An 11,759-nucleotide genomic window follows, 5' to 3' on the forward strand; every position below is an offset into this window, starting at 1 on the left:
TGCTTCTTCTCTGTTATTTCCGCTGCACTGTAGTTGGAGGAGATGAAGAAAACGGAATTCCCATAAAAGAAAGTTGGCACAATGAGGAATAAAGTAGGCGAATTTAAAAATAAAAACTGAAGACAACTGACATAAAAGGAGGACTTGTAATTCAATTTATAATTGTTCTTTGAATTTCCTTTGTGTGTATAGTTGCAAATTATTTATACGTTTGGGAGAGTTTTACGTCGGCGGATCATCGATAGTGTCAATAGAAGACGTCGGAGATGATGAGAAAATGCGTTCTCAAATATATTACATGTCTATTATTCTTATAATAACATATAGAAAATCAAGTTGGCTAAGCTCCATATTATCTTTTTAGAGGTCTGGAGTTCGGATTTTTCAACCCCAAGATTATAAGAAAATTTCTTAATCAAAGTGATGTCATTTTGATAAGACAACCACGTCAACAACCGTTAGTTATTTTTGTAGAAGATTGCTTAGAATTGTTGTGGTTTGTACAGGGACAGAGCCAGAACTAGATCTCAATAGAGGCCGAATCTTTTTAACAGCTTTAAGTTATATATATAATTTTACCTTTATTATTTCTTTATTTCAAAAAATATAAATGATAACATCAAATATGCATAGTTCTATATTTATATGAAATAACAAATTAAAAATTAATTTAAAGTAAAGTAAAAAATAAAAAATACGATTTTAAAAAATGCAAAAGACATAATTATCACATAATCACAATAAAGCGTGTCGTTCCTTCAAATCTCGAAATGCATCTACGAGTGATGTTGTACTAAAGCTCCTTGCAATATCTCTTTCAATGTTGATAAGCATGAAACTCTCAAAAAATTCATCCTCCATTTGTTGCGAAGTGTTGTCTTGATGAAATTCATTCTAGAAAAAACTCTTTCAACACTTGCTGTAGAAACTGGGAGAGTCAATAGATTTTTTACCGTTCGGAATATATATGGATAAGTGTTCACTTTTCTAGTATCCACCAACCACCGAGTTAGGTAAGAGATTGTCAACAATTTTCTTAGATCTGAATTCCAAGATAAGTCCACCTCATAATGACACAATTATGTTTGTAAATCATTCTTTTCAACTTCCGTGAAATCTTCCAGATAAAATTTATTCACAAGATTGCAAACGTCTTCAACCTTGAAAAATTTGTCACCATCTCTCAGCTCCAAAGCACAACCAAGAGTTAATAACTCTATCGACTTCTAATTAAATCTATTATTTAACTCTTGTGGTTGAACATCAACTGTAGGATAAAAAATTTCTACTCGATAATGTTGTTCAATTGTAAAATGATCTTGTTGGCGACGAGCGTGACCTTCTCTTTCTCTATAAATAAAACTCATATATGGGATATATATGTTGCGACTTTCACAAAATGAGGTAACCTACAATAAAAAGATTATTCCATCCATCATCTCTAAATTTCTGTAAAAGTATCTTTGAACTCTTAACAAGATGTAGTGAATTCAAAATATCCTGATATTTTCGTTGTAATGATTAAGAAAGTGAATTAGTGATTTCTAATATTTTCTTAATAAGATGTAAAATGAAGACAAAATCAAAGGAAGTCAAAGTCTCTAAAGCTGTCGCCGCTTCTCCACGTTCAGAAGATGTACTTCCTTCATCAATGAGTTTATATAGAACGACACAAGTGGCACTAAACATTTTTATCAACCTTGAAATTGATATCAAGTAAGAACCCCATCGAGTATCACCTGCCCTCTGCAAAATACTTGTTTGATTCAAACCAGTTCCAGTTTCAAGTTGTTATTCTTCAATCAAATGATTTATCTCGTCAGAATAAGTATTTTTTTAGTTCATCAATGCGCTTATATGAGGCAAGACATTGATAATAAAAAGATAACTTGGAGAAAAGTTGATAAACATGAATGACCTCTTTCGCTGCAGCTACTAGTGCCAACAGTAAACAATGGGCAAAACAATGCACATAGTAAGCAAAAGGACACTCATTGCTAACTAATGCTTGTAACCCATTCCACTTTCCTTGCATGTTACTTGCACCGTCATAACATTGGCCTCGAATATTCTTTATGTCAAAGCAATAACGAGAAAGAACAGAAAATATATCATCTTTTAAAGTCACTGCTAAAGTATTAGGAACATGAATAATGCTAAAAAACATTCCTTTACTAGACTGAAATTATCAACATGTCGTAAAATAATAGCCATTTATTGTTTTCTTGATACATCCCATGCTTCATCAATAATAACACAAAATATTTCTTAACTAATTTCTTTATGAATTGCTCTCTTAAGTTTCTCTGCCAGAATATGTAAAATCTCCTTTTGTATCTCAGGCGAAATGTAAGAAGCATTTTTTGGAGTATTTTTTAATACAACTTTTTCAACATCTTTATTATAAGAGGCTAATTGTTTCACGAGTTCAAGAAAATTTCCTCGGTTATATGAAGATTTGTAGAACTATATTTTGATATAACAATTTATTGTAAAATGTTTTTGGACTTGAATTGAATTTATTCAAAGTTTTAAAAGATTTCAAAAATAAATCAAAGTCCATTTAAAAGATGAATTGAGCAAAAAAAATACAAGTAGTAGTGATAATGTAGTATCGATACCCTACATGTAGTATCGGTACCTTAGACAAAGGTAGTACCGATACCATCAAGGTCGTACCGATACTACCATGAAGGCTCAAAACATCGAATGCAAAATGGGTACCGATACCATGCAAGGGTATCGATACCATAGTGCAAAGTAGTAACGATACCACTTAGGCAGTATCGATACTATAAGGCTCCAACGGCTAGCAACGGCTAGTTAAATTTGAAATTAACAAAGGTAGTACCGATACTTCTAGTTCTGGACAGCCTTATTTTGCAGAAAATTAATCCTCAACGGCTCCAAAACATACCCAACGGCTAGATATGACTTCAAACTCATTTGAAGCTATAAAAACAAGCCGAGGACACTTGAAGAAGTAATAAAACAACTATCTAAGCAATCAAACACAAGAGAAGAGTTTTTCAATCTTATTTCATCTTTCTCTTGTAAATATTTTGTTCTTGTGAGCTTAATTCTTGTAAACACCTACCTTAGAGAGGTTTTCTTGTTTACATTTTCCTTTCATTATAAAGAGGTTTTGGTTCTAGCTGAGCCTATTAAAAGCTAGGAAAAAGTTTTAGTTTAGCCTGTGAAAAACTAGGAAGTTGCAAAGGTTACTCTTGATCCTGTAAAAAACAGAACAAATTAGTGAATTTGTTGGAAAATTCTTGGTGAGGAGCTATGGTAGTGGATGTAGACTTGGTCGAGAAGTCAAACCACTATAAATCGCTGTGCAATTCTCTATCTTTCAATCTCCTTACTCCCTAAACACAAAGACCAATCCCAACTCTCTTTGCAAACCCTTTCAGTTGTCGATTTAAGCTTCTGCAAAATCCCAACAATTGGTATCAACTTAACTTTTTAGAAGGTTTAACCACCTTGAGATGATCCTCGAAGAAGATCTACCAATTTCTGAAACAACCGATAAGATGGCTTCCACCTCTGGCTCGTTCAACATGGAGGACTCCCTACCAACCGACAAGCCTCCATACTTCAATGGAGCCAACTACCATCATTGGAATAAATTAATGAAGTTATTTATCAAAGCCAATGATCTTGATGCATGGGAGATGATCGAGAGAGGATACTCTTCTCCAAAGAAGAATGAGAAGAAGTGGAGTAACCAAGAACAGAAGAAAGCTCAACAAAATGCCAAGGCCATGCACATGGTGTTTTGTGCATTTGGTCCTAAAATCTATGAAGGAGTTTCTTCGTGTTCAAGTGCCAAGGAGCTTTGGAATAAGCTCGAGGAAATCTATGGAAACAAGAAAGAAGAACCAACAAAGGTGGTCTCTTTAATGGCTCGTGAAGAGCCCGAGGTATCTTCTAACTCAAATGAATTGAATTCATATTCTTTTGATGAGTTACGAGATGCTTATAATAAGTTGTATTTGGGATTTGAGACCATGAATTCCAAATATACGAAATTAATTTCAAAACACAAAATTGATAAATCGATTTTGAAAACAAAAGTTGCTTTTGAAAATCAAAATAAAATTTGAAAAATGATTTAGAGCTTTCAAAAATTAAAATAAATGATTTAGAAAAAGGAAATTTTGATTTAAAAGTTAAGCTTGAAAGCTTAACAAAAGAAAAAGAATTAATTTCTAAAAACAACTTATTATGTTTAAAAATGGCAAAATGCTCACATTGCCATTTTCATGGTCATTTGGAACATACTTGTCCTATAAAGGAAAAAAAGATCTTTTAAAATTATAAAAGTATGGGTTCCCAAGGGAACAAGGGGCATTGAAACTAATGTCCAAGGATCCAAAGCAATTTGGATACCAAAATCGAAATAAATGTCTCTTGTAGGTGTGTGGGAGCAATGATAATGAAGATGAAGAAATCAAGATGCTCTAGCCACACTTTTGAGGAAGGAATGGGTAACCTCTAAGCTTAATGCTTTTATTTTGGTTATTTGGTTGCTCATTTAGTTTATGCATGCATGAGTTTTGATCTTAAATGATTACGTTTTGTTTTTCAACTCATGTATGTTGAAAAATGCTTTATGATGAACATTTTAAGTTTTAATGATTTTTCATAAATTTTAGTTCATCATAATGAATTTTGGTCATGATTTTCAATGCAAATGATATCTCTCTAACAATTGATATCAAATTTTCAAATGCTTTGATTTTATAAATTTTTATTTTTTTGACCTAAATTTAAATGTTTATGTATGTGTTTTAAATGAAAAATATATCTCTTTAACAATTGATATCAAATTCTTCAAATGCATAACATTTTTGAAGGCTTTATGCAAATGTACTTAATTTCAATAATTGGTATTGCATAAAGTATTTTAGACTTGGATACATTGAATTTCATGTGCTACTAACATGTTTGTTATTCTTTGTTGAAATTCAATTATGTTTAAGTGTCAAGATTTTAAAGTTAAATTTTGTTTGGAATGCACTCTTTGAGGGGGAGCTTTGATTTTTCAAATGATTTTTTAAATGTCAAATTTACCACTTACTCTCCAATGTTATTTTATAACTTTAAAGATTGAATTATTTTTTATATAACAAAAAGGGAGAGAAGTATTGATTTGAAAATTTCAGTTTCTTAATGAAAAATGGGGAGCTTAACATTTTCATATATTTTTCAACAATCGGTAACAATTAATATCTTTTTCATTAAATATTTTATTAAGGGGGAGTTTTGCCAAAAACATTTTTTCAACGATTTTCAAATGCTTTATTATATCAAAGAGGGGAGATTGTAGAACTATATCTTGATATAACAATTTATGGGAAAATGTTTTTTTGACTTGAATTGAATTTATTCAAAGTTTTAAAAGATTTCAAAAATAATTCAAAGTCCATTTAAAAGATGAATTGAGCAAAAAACAATTACAAGTAGTACCGATATTGTTCTTTGCAATATCGATACCACATGAATGGGTATCGATACCTTAGGTAAAGGTTGTACCGATACCATCAAGGTAGTACCGATACTACCATGAAGGCAAAAACATTGAATACAAAATGGGTACCGATACCATGCAAGGGTATCGATACCATAGTGCAAAGTAGTATCGATACCCCTTAGGTAGTATCGATACTACAAGGCTCCAATGGCTAGCAACGACTAGTTAAATTTAAAATTAACAAAGGTAGTACCGATACTCTATGAAGGAGTACTGATACTTCTAGTTCTGGACAACCTTATTTTGCAGAAAAGTAATCCCCAACGGCTCCAAAACATCGCCAACGGCTATATATGACTTCAAACTCATTTGAAGCTATAAATACAAGCTAAGGACACTTGAAGAAGTAATAAAACAACTATCCAAGCAATCAAACACAAGAGAAGAGTTTTCAATTTTATTTCATCTTTCTCTTGTAAATATTTTGTTCTTGTGAGCTTAATTATTGTAACACCTACCTTAGAGAGATTTCCTTGTTTACATATTCCTTTCATTATAAAGGGGTTTTGGTTCTAGATGAGCTTGTTAAAAGCTAGGAAAAGGTTCTAGTTTAGCCCATGAAAAACTAGGGAGTTGTAAAGGTTACTCTTGATCCTGTAAAAAGAAAGAACAAATTAGTGAATTTTTTGGAAAATCCTTGGTGAGGAGCTAAGGTAGTGGATGTAGACTTGGTTAAGAAGTCAAACCACTATAAATCATTGTGCAATTCTCTATCTTTCAATCTCCTTACTCTCTAAACATAAAGACCAATCCCAACCCTCTTTACAAACCCTTTCAGTTGTCGATTCGAGCTTCCGTAAAATCCCAACAAGATTCATTCTCATCACGACCTCTCATTGGTAGTCCTTGTAAAGTTAGCCAACACAATGCATCTATATAGGTTTCAAGTCTAAGCTTATTATTAGCAATTTGTAATGATGTTTGCTTATGCAACACTTGTGGAAGGTGTCTAGAATGGTTAAGAAAATCCTCTAATTCTTGCTCAACAATTTTATGAGGTGAATTAGGTTCTAAACCTATATGCATCTTAATATAACAACTTTTTCCATTTACTTTCTTCCAATTTCGAAACCCATTCATAGTGAAAGTCTTGTGTGATGGATAACTATCTGGTTTGTTAAAAAGAAAGCAAATAAAACAGAAGGCAACATCATTTTTTGGATAATATTCTAACCATGAACGAAAGTTTTTATACCAGGAAGCTTGAAGTCAGCGAGGGTGAGAAACATGTCCAGATTTTTTGAATTCAGAGAGTACTGGTTGATATGGACCCTCAACAATATGAGCTCTTCGTATTGCATTTCTTTCTTGTTCAGAAGGATATTCCCATATTTGCTTGCGCTTTCCATGATCTTGCTCCAAGTAATTATAGCCAGTACTTGGTTTCTGATTTCTAGCTATTAAAGGTCTATCTTTCGAAGGTGAAACATCAATAGGTGTACCAGTTGAAGCTTCAGTTGTTCTACTTGTATTTTTCGAATTTTCCCCGCTTTTTCTCTTAAAAAGCTGAATAATTGTTGGTTTGTTTCCTATGGAAACTGCATTTATATAAAATTAATTCACGAACATAAAAACATGAAATTTAGTAATCACCATTCACCTTAACAATTATTAGATTAATTAAAGAAATACTAAAATTAAATATAAGATCAAATAATTCTAATTAAAATATAATAAATAATATTATTTAATTACGTACCTTTAAAAATTAAGTATCGAACAATGGAGAATCAGATTAAAGCAATATTGGAGGAGCTTTAGTTAATGGGAGGGTGATTAACTCAAGGTTTTTCTATGAAAGATTTTAATATTTTACTCTATTTATAATCCTTTTGTCTACTCCTACAATTATATTAATACTAGGGTAAAAATATATAAAATTGGAGCAGGGGCTGGGGCCCCAAGGGCCCTCCGTCTTAGCTTGTATATGAAGGGAACAAAATTACAGACATTTTCGGGGTGTAATTGCCATAGTGGGAGAATTGATTAAAATATTGAGGAGTTGGTAAAGCTAAGGTTAAAAGGGATGAAGCTGAGAACTGAGAGTTTGGCCAACATCGCTCTCTGCTTGGCGTGAGGCTTGTCAGTTTGATTTGTTGTGGTAGATAATAGGCTATTGGGTTTATTGGTTTGATTTGTTTGTTTTTTATAGCTCCTAGTATAGTTTGGTTCTTTAGGTTTTGTTATCTTTGAGTTTTGAAATGAAAAGTGCATATTCATCTAAAAAACGTCGTTTTAGATTTTCTGGGCATCAAAATAACTATATCAAAATGATGTCATTTTGGTAAGGCACACACGTCAGCAACAATTAGTTATTTAACGGTTTACAACTACCATGCCATCATTCCATTGATGTTAAAATTGACAAAATTAAAAGTTTGGTAGTATAAACGAGTCAACGCTCAAAGTTTAGTGGCATCTGATGTAGTTTACCCAAAAGATAATTAACCAAAAGTAATACTCCATTGTTATTAGGTAAACTACGTCAAATACCACTCAATTTTAAGTTATGACTCGTTTATGCCACTGACCTTTTAATTTTGTCAATTTTAACATTGATGTTTATGTTTAACTGCAATTTTGCCGACCCATTGTTAATGGCTTAACGAGATGATAACAGAGACAAAGGGCCCTGGCCCCTGCTCCAATTTTATGTTTTTTTACCCTAGTACTAATATAATTGTAGGAGTCAACAAAAGGCTTATAAATAGAGTAAAATATTAAAATCTTTTATAGAAAAACCTTGAGTTAATCACCCTCCCATCAACTAAACCTCTTCCAATATTGCTTTAATATGATTCTCTATTGTTCGACACTCACTTTTTAAAGGTATGTAATTAAATAATATTATATTTATTATTTTTTAATTAGAATTATTTGATCTTATATTTAATTTTAGTATTCCTTTAGCTAATCTAATTATTGTTAAGGTGAATGGTGATTACTAAATTTGATTTTTTATGTTCGTGAATTAATTTTATATAAATGCAGCTTTCCATGGGAAAAACCCAACAATTATTGAGCTTTTTGAGAGAAAAAGCGAGGGAACTTCAAAAAATACAAGTACAACAACTGAAACTTCAACTAGTATACCTATTGACGTTTCACCTTTGGAAGATAGACCTTTAAAGTTAGCTAGAAATTAGAAACCAAGTGCCAACTCTAATTACTTGGAGCGAGATCCTGGTAAGGGAAAGCAAATATGGAAATATCCTTCTAAACAAGAAAGAAATACAATTCGAAGAGCTTATATTGTTGAGGGTCTATATCAAGTAGTACTATCTGAATTCAAAAATCTGGACATGAGAAATTTCTTACCCTCGTCGATTTCAAGCTTCTTGGTATAAAAACTTTTTTTCATGGTTAGAATATTCTCCTGAAAATGATGATACCTTCTATTTTATTTGCTTTTTTTTTAAACAAACCAGTTAGTCATCCATCACACAAGACTTTCACTATGAATGGGCTTCGAAATTGGAAGAAAGTAAATGGAAAAAAGTTGTTATATTAAGATGCATGTAGGTTCAGAACCTAATTCACCTCATAAAATTGTTGGGAAAAAATTGGAGGATTTTCTTAACCAGTCTAGACACCTGTCACAATTGTTGCATAAGCAAACATCATTACAAATTGCTAATAATAGGCTTAGACTTGAAAACTCCATAGATACATTGCGTTGGCTAGCTTTACAAGGGCTACCAATGAGAGGTCATGACGAGAGCGAATCTTCATCTAACCGAGGAAATTTTCTTGAACTTGTGAAACAATTAGTCGCTTATAATAAAGATGTTGAAAATTTTGTATTATAAAATGCTCCAAAAAAATGCTTCTTACACTTCGCCTGAGATACAAAAGGACATTTTATATATTATGGCAGAGAAAATTAAGAGAGCAATTCGTGACGAAATTGGTGAAGAAAAATTTTGTGTTATTATTGATGAAGCAGAGGATGTATTAAGAAAACAACAAATGGCTATTATATTACGACATGTTGATAATTTTGGTCTAGTAAAGGAACGTTTTTTAGCATTATTCATGTTCCTAATACTTTAGCAGTGACTTTAAAATATGAGATATTTAAAATTCTTTCTCGTTATTGCTTTGACATAAAGAATATTCGAGGCCAAGGTTATGATGGTGCAAGTAACATGCAAGTAATGTGGAATGGGTTACAAGCATTAGTTAGCAATGAGTGTCTTTTTGCTTACTATGTGCATTGTTTTGCCCATCATATACAATTGGCACTAGTAGCTGCACCGAAAGAGGTCATACATGTTTATCAATTTTTTTTCAAGTTATCCTTTATTATCAATGTTGTTCTTGCCTCACATAAGCGTATTGATGAACTAAAAAAATACTTATTCTAATGAGATAAATCATTTGATTGAAGAAGAACAACTTGAAACTGGAACTGGTTTGAACCAAACAAGTAATTTGTAGAAGGTAGGTGATACTCGATGGGGTTCTTACTTGAGATCAATTTCAAGCTTGATAAAAATGTTTAGTTCCACTTGTGTTGTTCTATATAAACTCATTGATGAAGGAAGTACATCTTCTAAACGTGAAGAAGCGGCGACAACTTTAGAGACTTTGACTTCCTTTGATTTTGTCTTCATTTTACATCTTATGAAGAAAATATTAGAAATCACAAATTCACTTTCTCAATCATTACAACAAAAATCTCATGATATTTTTGAATTCACTACATCTTATTGAGAGTTCAAAGATACTTTTGTAGAAATTTAGAGATGATGGGTGGACTAATCTTTTTATGTAGATTACCTTATTTTGTGAAAGTCGCAACATAGATATACCATATACGAGTTCTATTTATAAAAAAAGAGGAGGTCACGCTCGTCTCCAATAGAATCATTTTACAAACATCATTATCGAGTAGAAATTTTTTTATGCTATAGTTGATGTTCAACTGCAAGAGTTAAACAGTAGATTTAATGAGAAGTCGATAGAGTTATTAACTCTTGGTTGTGCTTTGGAGCCAAGAGATGGTGACAAATTTTTCAAGGTTGAAGACGTTTGCAATCTTGTGAATAAATTTTAGCTGGAGAATTTCATGGAAGTTGAAAAGAATAATTTACGAACATAATTGCGTCATTATGAGGTGGAGTTATCTTGGAATTCAGGTCTAAGAAAATTGTTGACAATCTCTGACCTAAGTTAATGGTTGGTGGATACTAGAAAAGTGAACACTTATACATATATATTATGAACGATAAAACTTCTAATGACCCTCCCAGTTTCTACAAGAAGTGCTGAAAGAGCTTTTCCTACAATGAATAACATCAAGACAACACTTCACAACAAAATGAAGGATGAATTTTTTAGTGTTGCATGCTTATCAACTTTGAAAGAGATATTGCAAGGAGATTTAGTACACATTCGCTTGTGGATGCATTTCGATATTTGAGGGAACAACATTTTTTTTATTGTGATTATGTGATAGTTATGTCTTTTGCACTTTTTAAAATCATATTTTTTATTATTTACTTTACTTTAATTTTTAATTTGTTATTTCATATAAATATATAACTATGCATATTTGATGTTATCATTTATATTTTTTGAAATAAACAAATAATTAAGGTAAAGTTGTTAAAAAGATTAGGCAATTGTTGAGATCTAGTTCTAGCTCCGTCCTTGGATGGTGACATGCCATTTCCGTGCCATGACGGTGATGTCCTGGAAATTTTTATTAAAACGACGTAGTTTTATTAACGACTCTTTTTATTACTAAAGGACTCTTATTATTCCCAAAACACATTTAACTATTCATTTAATCTGTTATTGTTCCAAAAGAAAAATTAATTTTCTATTTCTGTCTTATTTACATTACATGAATACATAAATGTTTCTGCTTGATTATTTTTGTACTTTTTATGAGCAGTTGTTGCATCTAATTTGTTGTTTGCATGGTTCATTATTGTAAAATTATCACCAATGGTGGTCCAACTTTTATTTTTTAAAATATTATTTTATAGTCTACATGTGAATGATGGTTCATCTATTATGATTTATGTTTATGCAACCATTATTCTAAAAGTTGGATAAGGGGACCACAATCTGAAAATAAAATAATCAATAAAGTAGATCATATAATATGTTTTAATAAATTATTTTTTAATAATTTTTTTACAAGTACATCATTTGACTATTTCACAATTGTCATGCACCATGGTAGTTTTATGGTAAATTCATCTGGTTT

Source organism: Hibiscus syriacus, unplaced genomic scaffold (genome assembly GCF_006381635.1).
Source record: "Hibiscus syriacus cultivar Baekdansim isolate YM2019G1 unplaced genomic scaffold, ASM638163v2 tig00112000_pilon, whole genome shotgun sequence".
Taxonomy (NCBI): Eukaryota; Viridiplantae; Streptophyta; class Magnoliopsida; order Malvales; family Malvaceae; genus Hibiscus; species Hibiscus syriacus.